The sequence below is a fragment of the Pinus tabuliformis genome, chromosome Q (assembly GCF_031772625.1).
Source record: "Pinus tabuliformis cultivar Carrire ecotype Pingquan chromosome Q, CPIR1, whole genome shotgun sequence".
Lineage (NCBI taxonomy): Eukaryota > Viridiplantae > Streptophyta > Pinopsida > Pinales > Pinaceae > Pinus > Pinus tabuliformis.
The window spans coordinates 1,036,885,072-1,036,907,751 of NC_142296.1; positions in this window are offsets into that span (position 1 = coordinate 1,036,885,072).

Consider the following 22,680-nt stretch of genomic DNA (forward strand, 5'->3'; position numbering starts at 1 on the left):
GAACATCACATCGAACATCAACAACAAGTCCTCCAACTCTTAAAGGATAACCTCGTGTTGGCACATAATAGAATGAAACAATAGGCAGATTAACATCGCAGCGAAAGAAGTTTTGATGTAGGTGATTGGGTATTCCTACGGCTACGACCATATAAAAAAATTTCCCTCAAGCAATCTAAGAAGGATAGTAAATTATCACCAAAGTATTATGGTCCGTACAAGGTGTTGCAAAAGATTAGTACTATGGCATACAAATTGGAGCTTCATGTAGCTTCTCGAGCGCACCTAGTTTTCCATGTTTCATGTTTAAATAAGGTTATAGGCGAAAATATCCCAGTTCAAACAATATTGCTAGAACTTGATGAGGAAGGAAAAATTATATTGGAATTGGAAGCGGTCATAAAAACAAGAACTTGACAGCTATGATCGATCAATTTTGGAGTATCTCATCTGACGCAGATCTATGCCTGCAATACCCAGGATCTTCCCACCATGCATATAAAGAATGCATCTCAACTATTTTCCCAATAAACTCAATCTGGAAATCTCAACTTTTAAAATTTCAGAATCTCATAGGATTTAAAAAATCTCAATCCATAATTAAATTCTTTTATTGTCTCTCAATTCCCATTCAATCCAACAATAAAACCTCCATATGCTACAAGGTACTTACCTCAACAAACACCTCCGCAAATTCATAATTTGCCCCAAAGAATCCAAACTCACACATTCGTGGTTAATATGGAGTGCACATGATCTTGTAATCTCTGTAATTCAACCAGAAATTCATAATTGTTCTGCTACATCCGCTTTAAGCACTTTCATCTCCTCTAGATCGATTTTCATCAGTTCTGTTCTCTGTCAAACACGTATTACAGCTCCAGATAGCATTTCAGCAAATCGATGTCCCTTAACATTTCTTCATCGAACTTCATTAATGAGTATTGAAACAACATGTTCAACGTTCAGCTCGACATTTTCATGATTGGGTTAATAAAAAACAACCTACAACAAATCTTGCCATAAATTTGCGTTGATAGCAATGTAATTCAAAACCAGTAAAACTTCACTTACCCAAAAATTCTTTTATGCATTCAATCACTGATCAACATATCTCTAGAACCATTCATGTGGTTTATTGATCTCCCAGATCGATTTCTTGAATGGATTTCAATTCATCGAAACATTTAATTTAATCCAAAGCATGTCCTCCAGAACCCTTCGCTGAGACATTAATTCCTCCATGTCTTGCTATAACAAAAATCAACTTCTGAGATTATTGTTTCATTAACTCAGAATAGACACAATCTAAAATTTCTTCAGTGCTAATCGATCTCTCCACAATTCAACTCGATTCTAATTGATTCTTCAGATGCTTCTACGTTCTAATTTGAACGCTTTCCCTTCAACATTTTACCGATCAGTCTCCTACTGATGTTCTTTCGCCATAAACTATGGTTTCACTACAAACGGTGCCATTGTTTCATTTCAAACCACACGTTCTGATCTCATTTAAGACATTTCTCATTCCATTATTAAATCGACTCCCCATTCCAGTTTTAATTCTGGTTCCTCACCTCTACAGTTCGATCATGATATTGCACTATGGTACTTATGCCATCGATTTCCCAATGCGCAATCTACTATGGTGTTAACACGCTCCACTACAACATACAAGCCACTCCATTTTGAAATTAAGTTATGTTTTATTTCAAATTAAAATAACCAGCATTTCATTAACGCTCCATGCATTCATTTCAATGTTGTGAAGAGCATTCCTTTCAGTGACAGTGCACAACATTTTCAGAGACGATAAAACAAAAACATTCTAGACAGAACTTCTGACAATACCACCCTCTTTCAAACAGTAACTGACAATTTACTCATACAGAATTCTTTAGCTTGAAATCCATCCATTGTAATCGATTTGTTAACTCCATGATTTCAATTAAGGTGCAGTGTAATTTTCTAACTCCACGATTTCAATTAAGGCGCAGTTTCAGATAATAAATCGATAATACTAATGGACCTCTGCAGAAATTTAATTCCTTTCATAAGGACTACACACCATTTCTTTGCACATAATAACCCAGAATTCAAAGAGGAACGAATTTCCTTACAGAAACTCAATCTTACGCAAGCTTAATAATTGACATTCAGTCAAAACAAATGAATTTCGGTATTAACACACAAACCTCTTACAAGACGATTTCCTTCCTTGGCCTTTTTTTCCTGTCAATTGGCCCTTTATAATTGCCTGAAGGCTTATAGCCTTGGCTCACTCTCTCCAACTATCCCAATGTGTTTTTCTCTCAAAAGTCCCTTCTATTTATACAATATTAAAAATAATCTAATTTAATGCTCAATCCCCTTAATATCTCAATACCACTAAAATATCTCAACAAATCCTATCATCTAGAATCTTATCCCTTTATATCCTTAACTACCCAAATTCTCTCATATCCTTTTATTAATTAAAAGGATATTTACAAAATCCTCATTTTCTCCTATTTTATTTAAAATAACAAATTAATTAAATAAAATATTAAAATTGTCACACCCCCTTTTCTAACATATTTACAAGTTAAAAAATGTCCTTGATGCTCCTGCATCAGACTCCCCATGTAAGAAAATTCATGACCACCTGGTCATAAGTCTGGATAATTATTTCCTCCTGGATCCCAAATTTTATTTTGTAATCTTTCCTTGCTTGTCAATTGCTTTACTGCTATTGTTATCTGCTGTTGTCCTCCAGGTTTCCATATTTTGTGCTGCAATACTCCACTTGCTGTGCTCTCCAAGTCTGCTACAGTCTTTCTTTTGTTGCTTCTCTTTTGTCTTGCTACTGCTGGTCTCTTCCGGGATTCTTTCGTCATCAGTCTTCTGATACTTTCAATTTCTTGGTCTAATAAATCTCCTGGCTGTTGATTTCTTGCTGCCTACTGAGCTAAGACGGCTTGCTTAGTTTTTACTTTCTCTATTTGTACTGTCACTTGCTGACTTCTTGCTTCTTTGCTTGTTTCTGTTCTGACTTCCACCCGATCATCCATGCCCTCTTGTCTTCTGGAACATAAAACTTCTTCTTCCTTCATTTGACTGTTCAACTGAGTCAAATGTTCTGCAACAATACCTGCATTCACGAAACACTTGTTAGAATAAAAATCAGAGGGCATCAGTGCCTTGTCCTCCTTTGCCAACACTTCAGTATGCTGTTATGAATTCTCCTCCACTATCAGCACATCAGTATGCTGATTCTCTTTGCCCAAAGAATCCTCTGAAGCATTCTCAAGACTGTCAACCAGTCTTTCTCTCACATCATCTGCTTCCATGATATCTTTCTACACTCGTTCACTGTACTGAACTCTTTCTTCTGCCATCTCCCTGTCATACTCCAAATTTTTCAACAAATATTCTAGCAATGCAATTTCTCTGTGACATTGCTGAAGCATAACATCACCATCACTTACAGTCCCTGCATTCATACACAACTTGTCAGTTTGAAAACTACAAGTCTCAACAACTTTAATCGTCGGTTCATCTACCAACTCTTCCAGCTGATCATCTTCTTCATTCACATGAACTTCCTCTTATACTGTAACAGCAAAAGCATCACTGCTTTCTTCTTTAAAGTACTTATCTCTCGAGAGATACTTTTCCATGCTTATGACAGTTTCACAAGATTGCGCATCCTCTTCAACAAAACCTGTAATCACATCACAACTGTCAGCTATAAAAACACAAGAGTTCACATTATCCAGCCGATCTGGATCTGCCCAGTAATTCAAGAAATCATCAATGATCTCCTCCTCTGTTTGATCAATGGAAACCTCCTCTTCCAACTCAGCTACTCTGAGTTCCGTACACTTCAGCTGTACATCCATCATCTGCTCGAGCTTCTTTAGCTCTTCCATTAACTGCATGTTTATCTGTCAATCTCTTTTATGTTGTAGCTTCTGCCACTTTACTTTCTTTCCCTTCAGTGGAAAGATCCATCCTCTATTCTGGTTTTCCTGCTCTTGCAGCCATTCTTCTAGTATCTGCAATTGTACCTTTATTACTGTAATCTCTCTTTCTCGAACTTCTGCAGTCATCTCATCTATGTGGCATTCCTCTGAACCTCTTCTCTGATCCTCCACGATCATCCTCTCCATGAGTTTCTCACTCACCATGAGTTGTACTAGCCTCTACGACAATAATTTCTTCTGCTACCACTTACCTCACCAAGCTCTCCTCACTTAGTCTTTTGGTAAGTACTTGGTTCACTACCTCTGGAACCTTTTGAGCACTTTCCTCTGCTCTCTCTCTGGTCTATCTCTTCAACTCACCTTCTTCTTTAGGACACTTCAATTGTCCTCTTTATCTAGCCTTTAGCTGAATGCCAGGTTCACTACCATCATCTTCTCTGCAACTATAAACTCTCATCACAAATATAAAATCAGAAAAATCATCTCACCTCTTAAGATCTTGCATGATCTTTTCCTCCCTGCAATCCTGTTCACTTGTGTAGTTTGCATATCAAATTTAAAACTCTGATCTTCCTTTCATCATTCATCATACAATCAAAAATTATACATTTCAGTTCTCATTCAGAAAATAAACATTTTTCAATTCAACAGAGCCAGGCTCTGATACCAAAATGATGTCGGCAGGGCCTGCAATACCTAGGATCTTCCCACCATGCATATAAAGAATTCATCTAAACTATTTTCCCAATAAAATCAATCTGGCAATCTCAACTTTTCAAATTTCAGAAGCTCATAGGATTTAAAAAATCTGAATCCATAATCAAATTCTTTTATTGTCTCTCAATTCCCATTCAATTCAACAATAAAACCTCCATACGCTACAAGGTACTTACCTCAACAAACACCTCCGCAAATTCATAATTTGCCCCAAAGAATCCAAACTCATGAATTCGCGGTTAAGATGGAGTGTGCCTGATCTTGTAATCTCTGTTATTCAACCAGAACTTCATAATTCTTCTGCTACATCCGCTTTAAGCACTTTCATCTCCTCTAGATCAATTTTCATCAGTTCTGTTCTCTGTCAAACACGTATTATAGCTCCAGATAACATTTCAGAAAATTGATGTCCCTTAACATTTCTTCATTAAACTTCATTAATGAGTATTGAAACAACATGTTCAACATTCAGCTCGACATTTTCATGATTGGGTTAATAAAAAACAACCTACAACAAATCTTGCCATAAATTTGCATTGATAGCAATGTAATTCAAAACCAGTAAAACTTCACTTACCCAGAAATTATTTTATGCATTCAATCACTGATCAACATATCTCTAGAACCATTCATGTGGTTTATTAATCTCCCAGATCGATTGCTTGAATCAATTTCAATTCATCAAAACATTTAATTTAAGCCAAAGCGTGTCCTCCAGAACCCTTCGCTCAGACATTAATTCCTCCATGTCTTGCTATAAAAGAAATCGACTTCTGAGATTACTGTTTCATTAACTCAGAATAGACACAGTCTGTTATGAAACCAGCTTAAGAAAAGATAGAAAAGATAAATCCACGCCTTAGAATTCAGCCTCTTCGAGGGGGCAACCTCCTTTACATTACATAAATGAACAATTCTTGGATGATTCAGATGACAAAACCTCCTTTCTATATATAGGAGTCTAAGGAGTCACAATATAATCCAGCCGACCTAACAATAATAATATAAAGCCACAAAAATAAAAATAGAGGGATTCTATGGGGCACAGGAATAACAATATGGGGATAATAGGGGCACACCAATATAAATAAGGGGTATAACTATATAGTAATGGGGTAATCACTAGTATTATAGGGACCCAACATGCCCCTCTCCTTCAAAAAAGTGTTGTCCTCAATGCTTGAGTAGTTCTGGATACTTCTGCATAAAATTCTCATCCTCCCATGTGGAATCTTCAGCGGATAAGTTCTTCCACTTGATAAGATACTCTGAAATTGATCGATTTCGTAGCTGTCGAGTTCTTGTTTCTGTGACTGCTTCCGGTTCCAATATAATTTTTCCTTCCTCGTCAAGTTCTGGCAATATTGTTTGAATTGGGAGCTTGTCACCTATAACCTTCTTTAAACATGAAACATGGAAAACTGGGTGCAATCGAGAAGCTGCAGGAAGCTCCAATTTGTATGCCATAGTACCAATCTTTTGCAACACCTTGTACAGACCATAATACTTTGGTGATAATTTATTATCCTTCTTAGCTTGCTTTAGGGACATTTGCTTATATGGTTGTAGCCGTAGGAATACCCAATCACCTACATCAAAACTTCTTTCACTGCGATGTTGATCTGCCTGTTGTTTCATTCTATTTTGTGCCAACACGAGGTTATCCTTTAAGAGTTGGAGGACTTGTTGTTGATGTTCGATGTGATGTTCCACTGCTTGAACCTTAGAATTTTCTCTTAAATATGATGTGATGAATGGTGGTTGATACCCATAAAGTGCCATAAATGGGGTCATTTTTGTTGCTGTATGGAAGGAAGTGTTATACCACCATTCAGCCAGAGGCAACCATTTGACCCATTGTGTCTGTTTATCAGATACAAAGCAACGAAGATATCCTTCCAAACATTTGTTTACTATCTCAGTTTGTCCATCAGATTGAGGATGATAAGATGAGCTATGAGCTAACTGAGTACCAAGACAAGAAAATAATTCTGTCCAAAAATTTCTAGTGAAAATGGGATCTCTGTCACTTACAATAATCTTTGGGTTTCCATGTAGCTTTTGAACTGTTTCCATAAATGCAGTAGAAACTGTACTGGCTTTAAATGGATGTGATAATGCACAAAAGTGTGCATACTTGGTAAGTCTGTCAACTACCACCATGATGACACTCTTTCCCTCAGACTTGGGTAAACCTGTGATAAAATCCATTGAAACCTCCTCCCAACGTTGGCTTGGAATGGATAAAGGTTGTAATAGACCCGTGTCTTAATTGTTTCAACTTTATTTTGTTGGCAAACCAAACATTCCGCCACAAACTTTTGAATATCTGATTTAAGGCCATCCCAAAAAAATTCCTTCTTAACCCTGTGGTAAGTTTTTAAAAATCCTGAGTGCCCTCCTAAGGGAGAAGTGTGCAATTCCATAAGAATCTTTTGTTTTAGCTGGGAATTCTTACAGAGGTATAAGCGATCTTTGTACCATAACGAATCATTTTGCCAGCTAAATGTATCAGAAGTACTGGAATCTTGTTGTAGCTTTCGAATAAGTGCCCACACTTCTTCGTCATTCTTCCATTCCTCCCTTGCTTCGTTTATCCAATCTGGTTGGATAATAGAAATGGCACACAACAATGCTTCCACATCCTCATCCTTTCTTGAGAGTGCATCTGCCACCACATTTTGCTTCCCTTTTTTGTAGATGATTTCAAAGTCATAACCCAACATCTTTGTGACCCACTTTTGTTGCTCTTCAGAGGATAATCTTTGTTCTAAAAAGTATTTAAGGCTATCATGATCCGTTTTTACCTTGAAGTGTCTTCCCATTAGGTAGGGTCGCCATTTCTTAAGTGCATGGAGTATTGCCAACATTTCCTTCTCATAAATAGCTTTGCTTAAAAACTTTCCCTTGATTGGACGACTTTCAAAAGCAATGGGTCTTTCATCTTGCATTAGAACAGCACCAATTCCATTTCCTGAAGCATCACATTCCACAATAAAGGTTTTTGTGAAGTCCGGTGTAGCTAAGACCAGTGCTTGGCACATTGCCTCTTTAAGATGTTCAAAGGCCTTTGTTGCTTCTAGAGTCCATGAAAATGAATCTTTCTTCAATAATGTTGTTAGAGGTGCTGCTATTCTCCCATAATTCTTAACAAACTTGCGATAATACCCTGTCAACCCAAGAAATCCTCGCAGATGCTTTATGGATGTGGGGATTTTCCATTCCTTAATGGCTTTAATTTTGCTAGGGTCTACCTTAACTCCTTCATGAGATACAATATGACCCAAATATTCCACCTCCTGGACTCCAAAGAAACATTTGGATCTTTTTGCATATAATTGTTTCTCCTCCAATAGTTGTAGCACCCTGTCAACATGTTCAACATGATCCTTCCAAGACTTGTTGTAGATTAGTATATCATCAAAAAATACTAACACAAATTTTCTAAGGAATGGTTTGAAAATTGAATTCATCAAACCTTGAAATGTTGAAGGTGCATTGGTAAGGCCAAAAGGCATGACCAAAAATTCATAATGACCCTCATGAGTTCTAAATGTTGTTTGATGATATCCCGAACGAAGATCCAACTTGGTGAAGTAAATTGATCCATGCAATTCATCCAGTAATTCATCAATGACAGGAATGGGGAACTTATCTTTAATAGTGAGCTTGTTGAGCTCCCTATAATCCGGACACATGCGCCATGATCCATCCTTCTTGTGCACCAATACTACTGGAGCTGAGAAAGAACTTTGACTCGGTTGAATTATACCAGCCTCTAGCATTTCTGCAACCATACGTTCAATTTCACTTTTTTGGACATAGGGATATCTGTACGGCCTGATGTTTGGAGGAACACTTCCTGGAATCAGATGAATAGCATGATCATGATCACGCATAGGTGGGAGACCTTTGGGAGTCTCAAATACCTTGGAATGATTGTCCAGGACTTTTTGGAGATCTGGAGAAATAGATGATTCCAATGTGGAAACATCTAGCGAACATAATTGTGCAATTACACCTCTTTGCTCCTTTTTTAGAAGCTTTGTCATGCCATTAGAGCTGATTATCTTTCCTGGTTTCCCTGCAATACCCCTTAATTCAACTTCCTTTCCTTCCGTAGAAAATTTGATGAAAAGTTCTTGAAAATTAAAAGCTATTGTACCCAAGGATTGTAGCCATTGGACTCCTAGTACAACATCAACACCTCCCATTGGAATGGAAAGCATTGGGCTAGTCAATACATATTCTCCCATGGATAGCTTGATATTATGGCACTTTCCAGAGCAATTTATTGTTCCTCCATTTGCAATCATCACTTGACACTCTGGTGCTGGATATAGGAAGCAATTCAATTCTTTTGCTACCCTACAATGAATAAAATTGTGGGTGCTTCCTGAATCAATCAACACTATTACCTTTTTCTTCTTGATTTGTCCTTCTATCTTGATGGTTTGAGGAGTGGTAATTCCCGCCAATGCATTACAAGATATGGTCGGATTTATTTGTTCTTCATCTAGGCTTTGTTCCTGGAATATATCCTCTTCTTTTGACCTTTCTTGCTCCTTTTCTTCTTCCTCTTCACAATCTATGTAGAATAATTTCTTCTCAGCACACTTATGACCTTTTGTGTATTTGCTATCACAATTGTAACAAAGCCCTTTTGCTCTTTTTTCTTCCAATTGTTGTGGTGTCAACCTTGTAGGTTGTGGAAGACTATGGGCAACAACACTTCCATCTTTATAGTTGTGAGTGGTATGCTTCCTAGTTGCCATAATTTTGCTTTCCATTTTTCTTGCTAACCTGAATGCCTTCTCTAATGAATCAGGTTCCCAAAGGCGAACATCATGTTGGATATTATCCTTTAAAGACCCTATGAACACATCAACCTATGCTCCTCTGGAATATCTTTTACCCTTATGTTCAATTTTTGGAACTCCTCAATGTGCTCCATTATTGAACCCTTTTGTTTGAGACTTATCAATTGGCTAAAAAAAGTGTTGCTTTTTGTATCCTCATAATGTGCTATCAATTCTTCCGTAAAAATTGCCCAAGTGATAAATTGTTTACGAGAACAAAGCCATTGATACCATACAAACTGATTTGGTTCCAAATATACAGTTGCCATACGTACCTTTTGTGCGTTTTGCACATTATTGAGATCGAAGAATTGCTCCATCTGTAATATCCATGTGGCGGGATCCTTGCCATCAAACTTCCTCATATCGATTTTTGGAATATGGTGATTCTTCGATCCAACATTAATGTCTATGGAATCATGATTAACATTTCTTTTGTTCTCATCATGAGTTTCCTTTACTACCTTTTGACCATTAGTAAGTATTTCTTGTAGAAAATTTGTCAAATCTGTCTTCAAATCTGCCATGCCTGTCTTCAAATTTGTGTTCAAATCTATCTTCAAATTGTCCATCTTAGCTTCCACGCCATTTATCTTAGCATCTGTTAACTTTTGTGAGCGTGACATTTGTTGCACTTGTTCTTGTAATTTTGATATATCATGTAGCATTTCTTCCTCTTCTTCATGAGTCATGCTAGAGCTTTCAGGTTCCTTACTAGGTGTTTGCATTTTCTTTCCTCGAGGCATCAGTTACCGATAATAATGCTCTACTATTCCCTTTGAATTCCTTCAAAATAAATTTTCAAACCAAGCTTAAGCAAAAATTTAAAAAAATCTACACACATTTTTTCACTTTGTAGGAGCTCGATATTGTCTCTGATGTATCTATGTACTTTCCAATCATCTAGTTCTGAATTGTGACCTATAGTAGCTCTATGTTTCCTCTTTCCAATGCCACCAGTCTCATCCAAATTGGATTCTCCAAGAAATAGTTATGCACAATCTCCCAAGATGACCTGATTATAGACCTTTCGAGAAGAGAGAAGTTGTATGAAGTTACATGTGTACAATTTTCGATATTTGGTTCTGTAAAAGATGTACAAGAAACTACAGTCTGTCCTCTTTCTATACCTTCTTACGAAATTTCAATCTGATTCCCATAGAGAAAGTTATGACAATTTTCCCCAGGTCACCTGTTTTGAATGTAATTCAGGAGTTTGCAAAATACCAACTTCCTCAGATCATATCTCCGAAAATATTGCGCGAAAAGCTCTGAAATTCGGACCCAAGGTTTAGCACGATTTCTTCTCAAATGAGTTTTTTTTACGACTTCTGAAACGTCACAGAACTAAAGTTATAGCGAAAATTCCATGATGACATGTTTGGAGCAGTGAAACCCTAGAATCCAAAGCTTTGATGCCAAATGTTATGAAACCAGCTCAAGAAAAGATAGAAAAGATAAATCCACGCCTTAGAATTCAGCCTCTTCGAGGGGGAAACCTCCTTTACATTACATAAATGAACAATTCTTGGATGATTCAAATGACAAAGCCTCCTTTCTATATATAGGAGTCTAAGGAGTCACAATATAATCCAGCCGACCTAACAATAATAATATAAAGCCACAAAAATAAAAATAGAGGGATTCTATGGGGCACAGAAATAACAATATGGGGGTAATAGGGGCACAACAATATAAATAAGGGGTATAACTATATAGTAATGGGGTAATCACTAGTATTATAGGGACCCAACACAGTCTAAATTTTCTTCAGCGCTAATCGATCTCTCCACAATTCAGCTCGATTCCCATTGATTCTTCACATGCTTCTACATTCTAATTTGAACTCTTTCCCTTCAACATTTTACCGATCAGTCTCCTACTAATGTTATTTCGCTGTAAACTCTGGTTTCACTGCAAACACTACCATTGTTTCATTTCGAACCACACATTCTGATCTCATTTAAGACATTTCTCATTCCATTATTAAATCGTCTCACCATTCCAGTTTTAGTTCTGGTTCCTCGCCTCTATAGTTCGATCATGATATTGCACTATGGTACTTATGCCATTGATTTCCCAATGCGCAATCCGCTATGGTGTTAACACGCTCCACTACAACATACAAGCCACTCCATTTTGCAATTAAGTTATGTTTTATTTCAAATTAAAATAACCAGCATTTCATTAACGCTCCATGCGTTCATTTCAAAATTGTGAAGAGTATTCCTTTCAATGACAGCGCACTGCATTTTCAGAGACGATAAAACAAAAACATTCCAGACAGAACTTTTGACAATAGCACCCTCTTTCAAACAGCAACTGACAATTTACTCATACAGAATTCTTCAGCTTGAAATCGATCCATTGTAATCGATTTGTTAACTCCATGATTTAAATTAAGGCGCAGTCTAATTTTCTAACTCCACGATTTCAATTCAGGCGCAGTTTCACATAATAAATCGATAATACTAATGGACCTCTGCAAAAATTTAATTCCTTTCATAAGCACTACACACCATTTATTTGCACATAATAACCCAGAATTCAAAGAGGAACAAATTTCCTTACACAAACTCAATCTTACGCAAGCTTAATAATTGACATTCGGTAAAAAAAAAAAAAAATCTATATTAACACACAAACCTCTTACAATACGATTTCCTTCCTTGGCCTGTTTTTCCTGTCAATTGGCCCTTTATAATTGCCTGAAGGCTTATAGCCTTGGCTCACTCTCTCCAACTATCCCAATGTGTTTTTCTCTCAAAAACCCCTTCTATTTATACAATATTAAAAATAATCTAATTTAATGCTCAATCCCCTTAATATCTCAATACCACTAAAATATCTCAACAAATCCTATCATCTAGAATCTTATCCCTTTATATCCTTAACTACCCAAATTCTCTCATATCCTTTTATTAATTAAAAGGATATTTACAAAATCCTCATTTTCTCCTATTTTATTTAAAATAACAAATTAATTAAATAAAATATTAAAATTGTCACACCCCCTTTTCTAACATATTTACAAGTTAGAAAATGTCCTTGATGCTCTTGCATCATCATCAAGTGGAAGAACTTATCCGCTGAAGATTCCACATGGGAGGATGAGAATTTTATACAGAAGCATCTAGAACTACTCAAGCATTGAGGACAACACCTTTTTGAAGGAGAGGGGCATGTTAGGTCCCTATAATACTAGTGATTACCCCATTACTATTGTAGTTTTATCCCTTATTAATATTGTTGTGCCCCTATTGTCCCCATAGAATCCATCTATTGTTATTTTAATTGCTTTATATTATTATTGTTAGGTCGGCTGGGTTATATTGTGACTCCTTAGACTCCTATATATAGAAACGATGTTTTGTCATTTGAATCATCCAAGAATTGTTCATTTATGTAATGTAAAGGAGGTTGCCCCCTCAAAGAGGCTAAATTCTAAGGTGTTAATCTATCTTTTCTATATTTTTGTGAGTTGGTTTCATAACAGAAGGTTTTGTGGTATGAACTTCATCTTCTTTAGATCTAATCGATGGCCACGCGGTCCCCTATAGCTGATGTGTATTGTCTAGTTCAACCAAAGCCGAATTTGGTCAAGAAGCAAACTGAAAATGGAATAGGTAAAATATGGTTAAATCGTAAGAGGACATGTGGCTGCACGCTTGTCTAAGGTAGGTGTGAAAATCGAACGAGTGGAGACGAAGCTCGAAAGAAGAGAAAAATTGTGGTTGTTGGTTGTTGATGTTGACATAGGCCAAGGGATCGTAGGGTCACCAGCATTTATGTTATCGTAATTACTAATTTTTATAATGGGAATTAATTTTTTGGATTAATAAATTATATGTTATTTTGTTTTATTAATATTCTGGGCCTTCTTGAATATGAATTCAAACTCTTCTGCTCTTAGGAATGGCTAGGGAGTATTGCAAATTACTCTAAAATGTTTGATGATAATACAGATTTGTTATAGTCACTAAATTGTGATGTTTTTCTAAGAAAGAATGGTCTCAAGTCAAGCAATAAGCTCAATATATGAAGTGAAATTTGAGCACACATAAGAGATGAAGTTAGGATCCACTCCTATGGTGTCTCCTCTTTCACCTATAGAAAATTGTTCATCTCCTACTGTTACTGCAAGCTCCCCATATTTCAACCATAATTTGGGGGCTTTAGGAGATATGGCCTTGAATTTTGTTACTATTGAGTGAAAAATACCTTTTTCAATTACATTTGTTCTTGTTGAATGCAAACATACCTTTCTAAATTAGGTTTGTTCCTGTTTAATTAAAGCAAGCCTTCTTTTAATTACATTTTTTCTAATTATACTGCAATGGTGATATAATTGATGTGATTTTTGTACATGCAAGTTTAGAAGGAAAACAACCTCAGGCCAGTTCAATGTCAAAATACACTGGACAAGATGTGATGGGCAATGAGTCTACAATAAATGGGAACAACTTCTTGTTTACAAGTTAAATGGAAGTGGGTACAGAATTGGTTGACCCAGAGCAAGCAGCTGATTGAAATCAAGTCTAGACAGAGGCTAGCATCATCCATCCAACATTATTCTCTATGATTCCCTCCATAGTAGTCTTTACAAGCACAATAAAAAATGTTTCTCTCGCACCCCCAAAAATTCCTTAGATTATTGATAAACCTACTTTTCAAGAGAAAAATATTCCACACGTAGAATCCAGTAATGATAAATTGATAGAGAATGTTCCCAACACTTCATGGGTCATTGGGAAATGGAATACTGTCTGTAGATTGGGAGGGTTGTTAGCAACATTTTTGTTTGTTCTCTAGCTATCTCAAATTGGTTTATTTGACGTATGTGTTGAGAAAGTTTGGTATTGGAATGTTTGTGCTTGACTTCTTTGATGGTCTAGGGGTTCATAGGGAAAAAAATGAGTTTGGTTAAGTATCTCTTCACACTCCTAGTATATCCTAATTTAGAGAGTTTACTGTAAAGTGTTCCCTCTAGGAAACTCGTGGCTTTATTTTTGGCTAATTGTATTGGGGTATGTGGGTTCTATTTTTAGGGTATCCACCTCAATGGGCGTTGAGATGGTCATCCCTTCAAGGAGCTTGGTCTATTTAATGAGTCTAGGTGATGAATTCCTATAGTGGTGTCAAAGCCTTGATTAAGTTGTGGTCTGTATATTCTCATATTTCTTTATAGGTCGTGTAAGTTATAACAATTTCTATAGGTATGACCTCTTTATTTCCTTCATGTTTCCTAGGCAACACATGTTGTAGGCAGATTGAGGGAAACATCTTGAAAGGCCAATGTAGAACGACGCTTTTTACGCAAGATGATCATACTATGTGTTTCAATGTTGTGCCACCTGAGACAAGAAGATAAATTTGATAGCTTGAAACCCAAGATGGGGTGGAAAGGCAGTGCACTCATATTATAAAATTATGAATGAGGTATCTACTTGGATTTAGACCTTGGTCACACCAGGGGATGAAAGAATAAGTGTTTGAACTTAGTGGAAAATTGCATTGGAAGATGAAAACTCTATTGATGTTGGTTTTTAAGCACAAATAGTTTGAGAGGTGTAATGTCTTTACCTCCTTGGAAGACATTAAAACAATGTTGAGGAACCAACACTTCACCCCGGATGGGTTAGATGCAAGGCTTGCCCATGTGGAGGGACACTTATAATGCGACTCTAACATTGTTGGACCTCTAGGATCGAGTGTGTGAGACCCAATTACCATTTTATTTTCTAAGTCCGAATGATTCTCTTCCATTTCACTTTTTATTTCTCTGTCATGTATGGCTTGGACAGACCAATAATAAAGGATTTTGTAATTTAGATCTAGTTACATGGCCCATTTTCAGAGCAAAATTTATTTAGGAAAGTTCTAGTATTTTGGACCTTGGTAGCTTAATAAATACACAAAGAAATCCTCTATTGGATATATGCTACAACCATGTATATATGAAATTTTTTTAGTAATATAAAGTACTAATCTAAAAATAAAACAACAATAAGATATTCTATAATTAGTTAAAAAATTAATATAAAAACCATTAATAATGAGTCAAGAAATTGAAATTAAATTCAAGAAATTGTTTCATATTTTAAAATAAATTTTAAGTGAATCTTAATTTCATAATAATAATATAGTTGAATTTAAAAATCTCCTAAGAGGAAAACCAATTATTAGATGAATAATAATTTTATATGAAAGACATGTGAATATCAAATAGAAATATTTGAAATAAATTTTAGAGTTTCATTAGATATCTCACACATTTCATATCGTGGTGAGAAATTTTAAAGTTAAAAATAACATATTTTTGAAATTACAAGTTCAAATATTGGTGTAAGGTTTGAGGGTTTTAACATAATTACATTCTTTTCTTATTCTAAAATTGTATATTTTAGTTTATTGTAATCTCTCTCTCTCTCTCTCTCTCTCTCTCTCTATATATATATATATATATATATATATATATAAATAATGGATTTGTGTAGTCAATTTAAAAATAAAATGAAAATAAAAAATATTGAAAGAGATTTTAAAAACAAATTAAGGTTTTGTTGTTTTTCATTCAAAACAACCAAAATGGCTATGCCAAAGTTAAATACAAAGTAACCAAATCAAAAAATATGTGGGTAAATTTTTTTAAGCTAGCAAAACAAAACATTGTCATTTGGGAAGACACTTAACTTCTCGTTTGGAAAACACTATCTATTGGGGAAGACACTTTTGAAGATCTTGAGGAGGTCATTGATAGATACATGGTGCCGCTTGTGAGCAATGTGAAGGCAATCCTTGCTTACAGGAAATTTAGAAGAGGCACAAAAGCAAAGTTTGATAATGTGTCAAGAAAGAAAAATTTTGAAAATCCAACAAGAATTCCATATTATTTATCTATTTAACATGAACATCCTTGGTGCATTTATTCTCCCTTATGTCAAGGGCACAAATCTGCACGATGAATATGTGGGGTTATATCTTAAAAGTTTCCTATTCAAAAAAGGGATTTTTGACAATCGTGACAAACTTATTGCTCATTTCTAGAAGCACATCAATGATCTTAATTAATTATATATTATAAAAATTATATATAATTTACTATTATTTAAATTTATTTCAAATTGATAAATATATTATGTTTTTTAATTAAAAATATTATTTATAATTATCTTAACAAATCAATTGAATAAATTTATTATCTTCAGTTAATTTTTTACTATTTATTATATCTCTTCCTACCAAACTGTTACTCTCAACATAAAAGAATATATACATATAATCATTATTTATAAGAAAAAATAATTTAAATCTAGTTAAATTTAAATTTATTAATAAAAAGTTTTTAAAAATATTAGAAAAACATTAACTCTTTAAAAAAACATGTAGAACAAATGAAAACTGAAATGTGCTTGCAACCAATCCATGTTGAAGTGTGCTTTTATAATTTCAACTCTAAAATCCATAATAGAAGAAAAAAATCTTAAGAGGATTCCCTTGTTGCCCAATCTTTTCATCACATATAACATGATTTAGAGGTTTTAGCCCTCAAACTAGTTTAGGCAACTTCCCCAACCAAGAACACTATCTCATGTCAAGGTGCTCGAGTTTTTTCAGCTGCCCTATTTCCTCAGGAAGTTGTTTCAAGCACTCACATAAATAAATGTCCATATTTTCCAGCTTCTCAAGTTTTCCAATAGATGTTTAAAGCCCTTTTAAACCTAGACTACTAAGTTCTTTCTACATCAACCAACCTCTAACATAAAAAATTAAAAAAAAAAAAAAAAATTAAAAAAAAAAATTAAAAATTAAATTGAAGGAAAAAAGGGGGTTGGGGATGTTTCATTTTTAACATTGTTTCTTAGTTTAAGACACATTGTTTTTGATTAATTGAAGAGCCAAGGTTTTTTTTTACTATCCCATCATTTATTTTGTGGCCTCCTGGTACACTTTTGAGACTTTGTACAGGGTTTCACGCGTTCTTAGAAAATGCTTATTTCATTTTTCAGTTGAATATTTCAGCAACCCAATGATTCGAAGGACACATGCAAACTCCTATTCGAAGGGAACGGGAAAATTCCTTTATGTTGAAATATTTTACCGTAGGATGAAAAATACAGCTAATAACACACTACATGTCTAGTGAAGCTGCTTTAAACATGTATGAATGTGTAAGATAATGGAGTATATTCTATAATAGCTAGAGTTGGTTCACTTAGCGTTAGGATAGGAATTAGTTTCTATTTCTCAAGATGATGTTCTAACTTCCCTAAAACCATGTATTCTATTTAATTTGTAATTTTGATGAACAATACAGAGCATTCTGTAGAGCTAGACCCTCCAGGTTCAAACTCTCTTTGATAGAGGTGACCAATAGGTTTTATTTCATTTAATACAAACATTACCATTTTTATCAATGAAGACAATGTAAAAAAAAAATGGAATCCCCGACGGACATCATAAAGCGTGAACCTCTTCCTCCATCGCTTTTCCCGTGTCTTCACCTCTGGAATATAACTTTGTAGCAAGGCTTATTACTCCCCTAGTTAACAGAAACTTCATTATGTTTTATATAATCATCTTGTAGATAAAAAAAAATCATTATTTTACCTTCAATCATACTTTGAAAAAGAAGAAATAGACTTATATAAATTTTCAAATTCTCTACCGTATTTCAGGGTGAGATTAACTATGTAAAACTCTAGATACATCGGTGCATTCAGATCTAGCAATCTCCTAACCAAAGAATCAATGTTAGTCGTGCTTGGAATTGATTTCTGTCTAAAATCCAAAACACAGAAAATGGACAGAGCATCACCATCATTCGGGATAATCAGATCTAGAAATATCCTAACAAAAGAATCAACCTTAGTCGTGCTTGGAATTGATTGCTGTCCAAATGCCCAAATGCAGAAAAGGGATAAAGCATCACCATCATCTAGCAATGGAAATTCATAAAGCTGAGGGGCAAAGCATCACCATCATTCAGCAATGGCAATTCATAAAGCTAAGTAGAATTCATTTTTGGGATGGTAGAATGATCTTGGCTTGTCACAAGTGTCTTATATCCTACACCTTCCAATAACAATTTTTCCAAATTTTAGAGAGACTAGACATCATCTAAGATCACCATAGTTGGCTTGTCTTAATGGGTACTATTGTAACTCTCTATGTGCTTCCTCCACATTCTGAAATTCAGGTCTCTTCCTACGGACAATCTTCTCCCACATGGTCCCTAAAATTACCTTCAGGTTTGGGGACTCTGACACAATGATGGAAATTATATTGTTTTCGAAAACATTGTTGATGTCTTTATCCCAATGCCCCTTGCCGGGATGAAATGAATCCAAAAATTTCTAATTTTGGATGGGTGCAAACACTATACATAGGTTTCCATGTATTGTCTATAAAACCATATGAACTAGTGAAATAAGTTTTTAATGGCTCTTTGAATTTCCTTTCACAAAAGGAAATGACTGCATTCAATAAAACGTTGGAGAAGACAAAGAATGAATATAAATCCGTATGAGAAAGGGGACAAAGTGCAAAACAATGTTGAGCTGGATGTTAAAAAATAGTTGCAGTATTTATATATTGATTCGAAATCACAGAAGTTGTGATTTTTTTTATTTGTTTTTTCTATTGATTACATTGTGTCATAGTGTATGTTCTCGTGAGATCGTGCAAAATACAGGAATGATATTCATTGCCAAAAAATCCTGAATAGAGGAGAGAGAAGAATTGGTAGATTATGCTTGCTAGGGTAGTTTTGCCGAGACCTGAGTTCGCTTCAAATTCCAAATATATTTTTCCAACCCAACTGCAAAATCAGACATTCCCAAACCAGCATAATTACAAGGAACCTCGACAAGAGTGCCATCAAACATATTATTTGCACCCATTTGTTGAAGTATAATCACATTTTGTTGTGGATCATTTGTAAGCTTAGACACGTGTTTGAAGATTGTTTCATTCATCTTGCTCTTATCCATTGACTCCAACTCGTACTGTTGGCGAAGGTTCGTTAGCTATGCTATGAGATTCTTCACTTCAAGAAAGATGTTGACAGGCATCTGGTACCATAGGAAGTCCGAGATTTCCCCCTCCAGCTGATGGATTTGAAATCCATATCTGAGGCTATGAAAAAATTTAAAACCGCTGGTACCCTCCCACTTTTTCGGCAATTCCATGCCTTTCATCAGCGTTTTCAGGAACTTCTCGTAGCTAGGATTCTGTTCATTTTTGGGCTTTGGTAAATTCCAAAAACTCAATAGCTGAAATTCCTTTATGATTCCTGTGAGCACCATACCTAATCTATTGCGTGCGTTCTATCCACGCCAAATTTCTGGAGTGGCCTCACTAGTGAAGAAAGAGTCCTCACAATTTAAAGCCGGCCATTATTCGAAGAAATTCAAGTTTGTATGAGACAAAGGTGTAGTAATTTGGTTTTCGTGTTTTACGTTGCAGAAACAATTGATGTTCAGTTGTGTATATAGTGAAGAGATTAATGTGTTGTGGAAGGATATCAGTAGAATGTGAAGCATAAGAAATTGAGGTAGAAGAGAAATGGTGTTGAATATACAACTAATACTAATGCTTAGGGATACTTAGGGTTGGGGAATTCACTAGTAATAAAAGTTAAAAATAATGGAGAAAAGGTTATATGGTTGTAACGCATCTCTTTAGTTTAGGATTTGTTCCTAGAGTTTAGGAGGTTGTTTACAACTACCTAATTTTCAGTGATGTATTTAATATTGTAATATTCATTTGATGTAATGCAGAGTGAACGAGAGAGAGAGTCTCCTCTTTGTTTGAGTGCAGTCTCCCAGGTGCTGTACACACCTGTGAGCTCCAACTCCTTCATTTAATTCAAAGTTTGATTTTTATCTTGGTATGAGAGCTTAGGGTAGAGATAGCCCCAAAAAAAAATTTCTAGGGATGTATCATTAGTTACATATCTGTAGTGGTAGGAGAGCATGTAAATGTGTATGTATGATCAGGTGGAACTGCAGTAACACCTAGAGCGAAGGGTCTCAGATGACTGATCATATCTGAGCCGAAGAAAGGGTTGGAGCAATTGGCGCAGATTTTTTGCAGTCAATCGTGCCAATCCAGAACATAACAGAAAGGCGCGAGTTTTTAAAGAACAGATGCGCCCATTGGCGTAGGTTTGGGGCTGATAAGCGCGCCAATGAAATTTTAACTGAATTGGCACAGATCCATGGTTGTTAAGCACGCCAATTTCCGTGGACACCGTGAATTTTTCTTTTTTGCAATTGGCGCGGATTTGTAGTTGTTCAGAGCGCCACAGATCCAACCTATTTCTCTTTGGAAATCTCCAATTTTTCGTTGCAGATCGAAGTTTCCCGGTGATGGCACGTGGAGATTTCTACTCGGTGGCAGCAGATTTGATTTGCCCGGTGGTGGCGAATTGAGGTTCCTTGATCCGCTCGGAGGTAGCAGATCGAACCTACCCGGTGGTGGCGAATTGGGGTTCGGTGATCCGCTCGGTGGTAGCAGATTGGACCTGCCCAGTGGTGGCGAATTAGAGCTCTGTGATCTACTCGGTGGAAGCAGATCGGTTTTTTGCCCGGTGGTGGCGCAATGCAGCTCCTCGATCTGTTCGGTGGAAGTAGATCGCCTTTGCCCGGTGGTGGTGTGTTGGAGCTTGTTTGTTGTTCTTTTCAGTGGTAGCAGATCGATTTTGCCCGGTGGTGGCACAGTGAAGTCCTTGATCTGTTCGGTGGCAGCAGATTAGACTTGCCCAATGGTGGCACAGTGAAGTTCCTAATCTGTTCGATAGTAGCAGATCGGACTTGCCCGGTGGTGGCCGATTGGAGTGTTCAGTTGGGAGAAAATGAACAACAGTATAGAATCATACCTCCAAGAGTCTGAAAAACTCGATGGAACGAATTTCTCCAACTGGAAATTCAAAATGCAAACTTTGCTGGAGAGTGTAAATGCATGGGCGTTCGTTGATGGAAATGAGCCGAGATCTGGAATAACGACCCAAGAACAAGACTGGGATAAAAGATAAACGAAAGCAAAAGTTATACTGAAGATGTCCGTTAAGAACAATATTATCCCACATATCAGAGATTCTAAGTCGGTCACTGATATATGGACAACAATCAAGAACCTGTACGAGACTCAGAATACAAATCGTGTTCTGGCACTCAAGGGAAAGCTGTTTGCATTGAAGATGGACGACAATGACTCCATTGGTGGATTCATGGCTAGAGTCAAGGATCTGAGAGAAAAACTGGGAGCTATTGGAGAAAAGGTGTCCGACTCAGATCTAGTTACACTCACATTGAACAGAATGACTAATGAATACCAGACATTCATCACATGACTATCAATGAAGGAGAAAGCCCATTCATTTGATGAGATGATAGCGATTCTGCTCCAGGAGGAGGAGCGACAACAGAATCTGAAAACTCAGAGCAATGACCTAGCTTTGATGGCGAAGAGGTGACAGTACAAAGGAAAGCAGCACCAGCACCAACATCAGCACCAGCAACTACAGTAGCAGCAGCAGAAGGGAGCCAACTCTTTCCAAAAGAGATCATTCAGAGGTATGACTGATAATTATGTTAAGAGATGTTTTTATTGTGGGAAACTTGGTCATTAGATTAAAGAATTCTATAAGAGGCAGGCGGATGAAAGAAGAGGCAAACAGAGGAAACATCAGGGTTGTTTTGCTGGAGAAGAGGAGGACCACATCCATGATCTTCGACTATTCACAGTCGATTGTGCTCTTTCAGCATCAAAGGGAGATGAGGACGACATATGGTATGTAGACTCTGGCGCATCCTCGCACATGACCACTAAGAAGGACTGTTTTGAATTTCTTGAAGAATCTGCATGTGGATCAAAAATTTATCTAGGAGATGACAGTGGGTATGAGATCAAAGGATATGGAGATATTCTTGTGAAGCTACCTAATGGCAACATTAAACATCTTAAAAATGTATTATATGTTCCAGGAATTAAGAAAAAATTGATCTATGTTTCAATGATTACAGACCAGGACATGGAGGTGCAATTCTTTAAGAATGGTTGTGTCATTAAGGATAAACAAATGGAAATAGTTTCAACTGCAGTGTGCATGGGGAATTTGTACAGATTGGATGCAA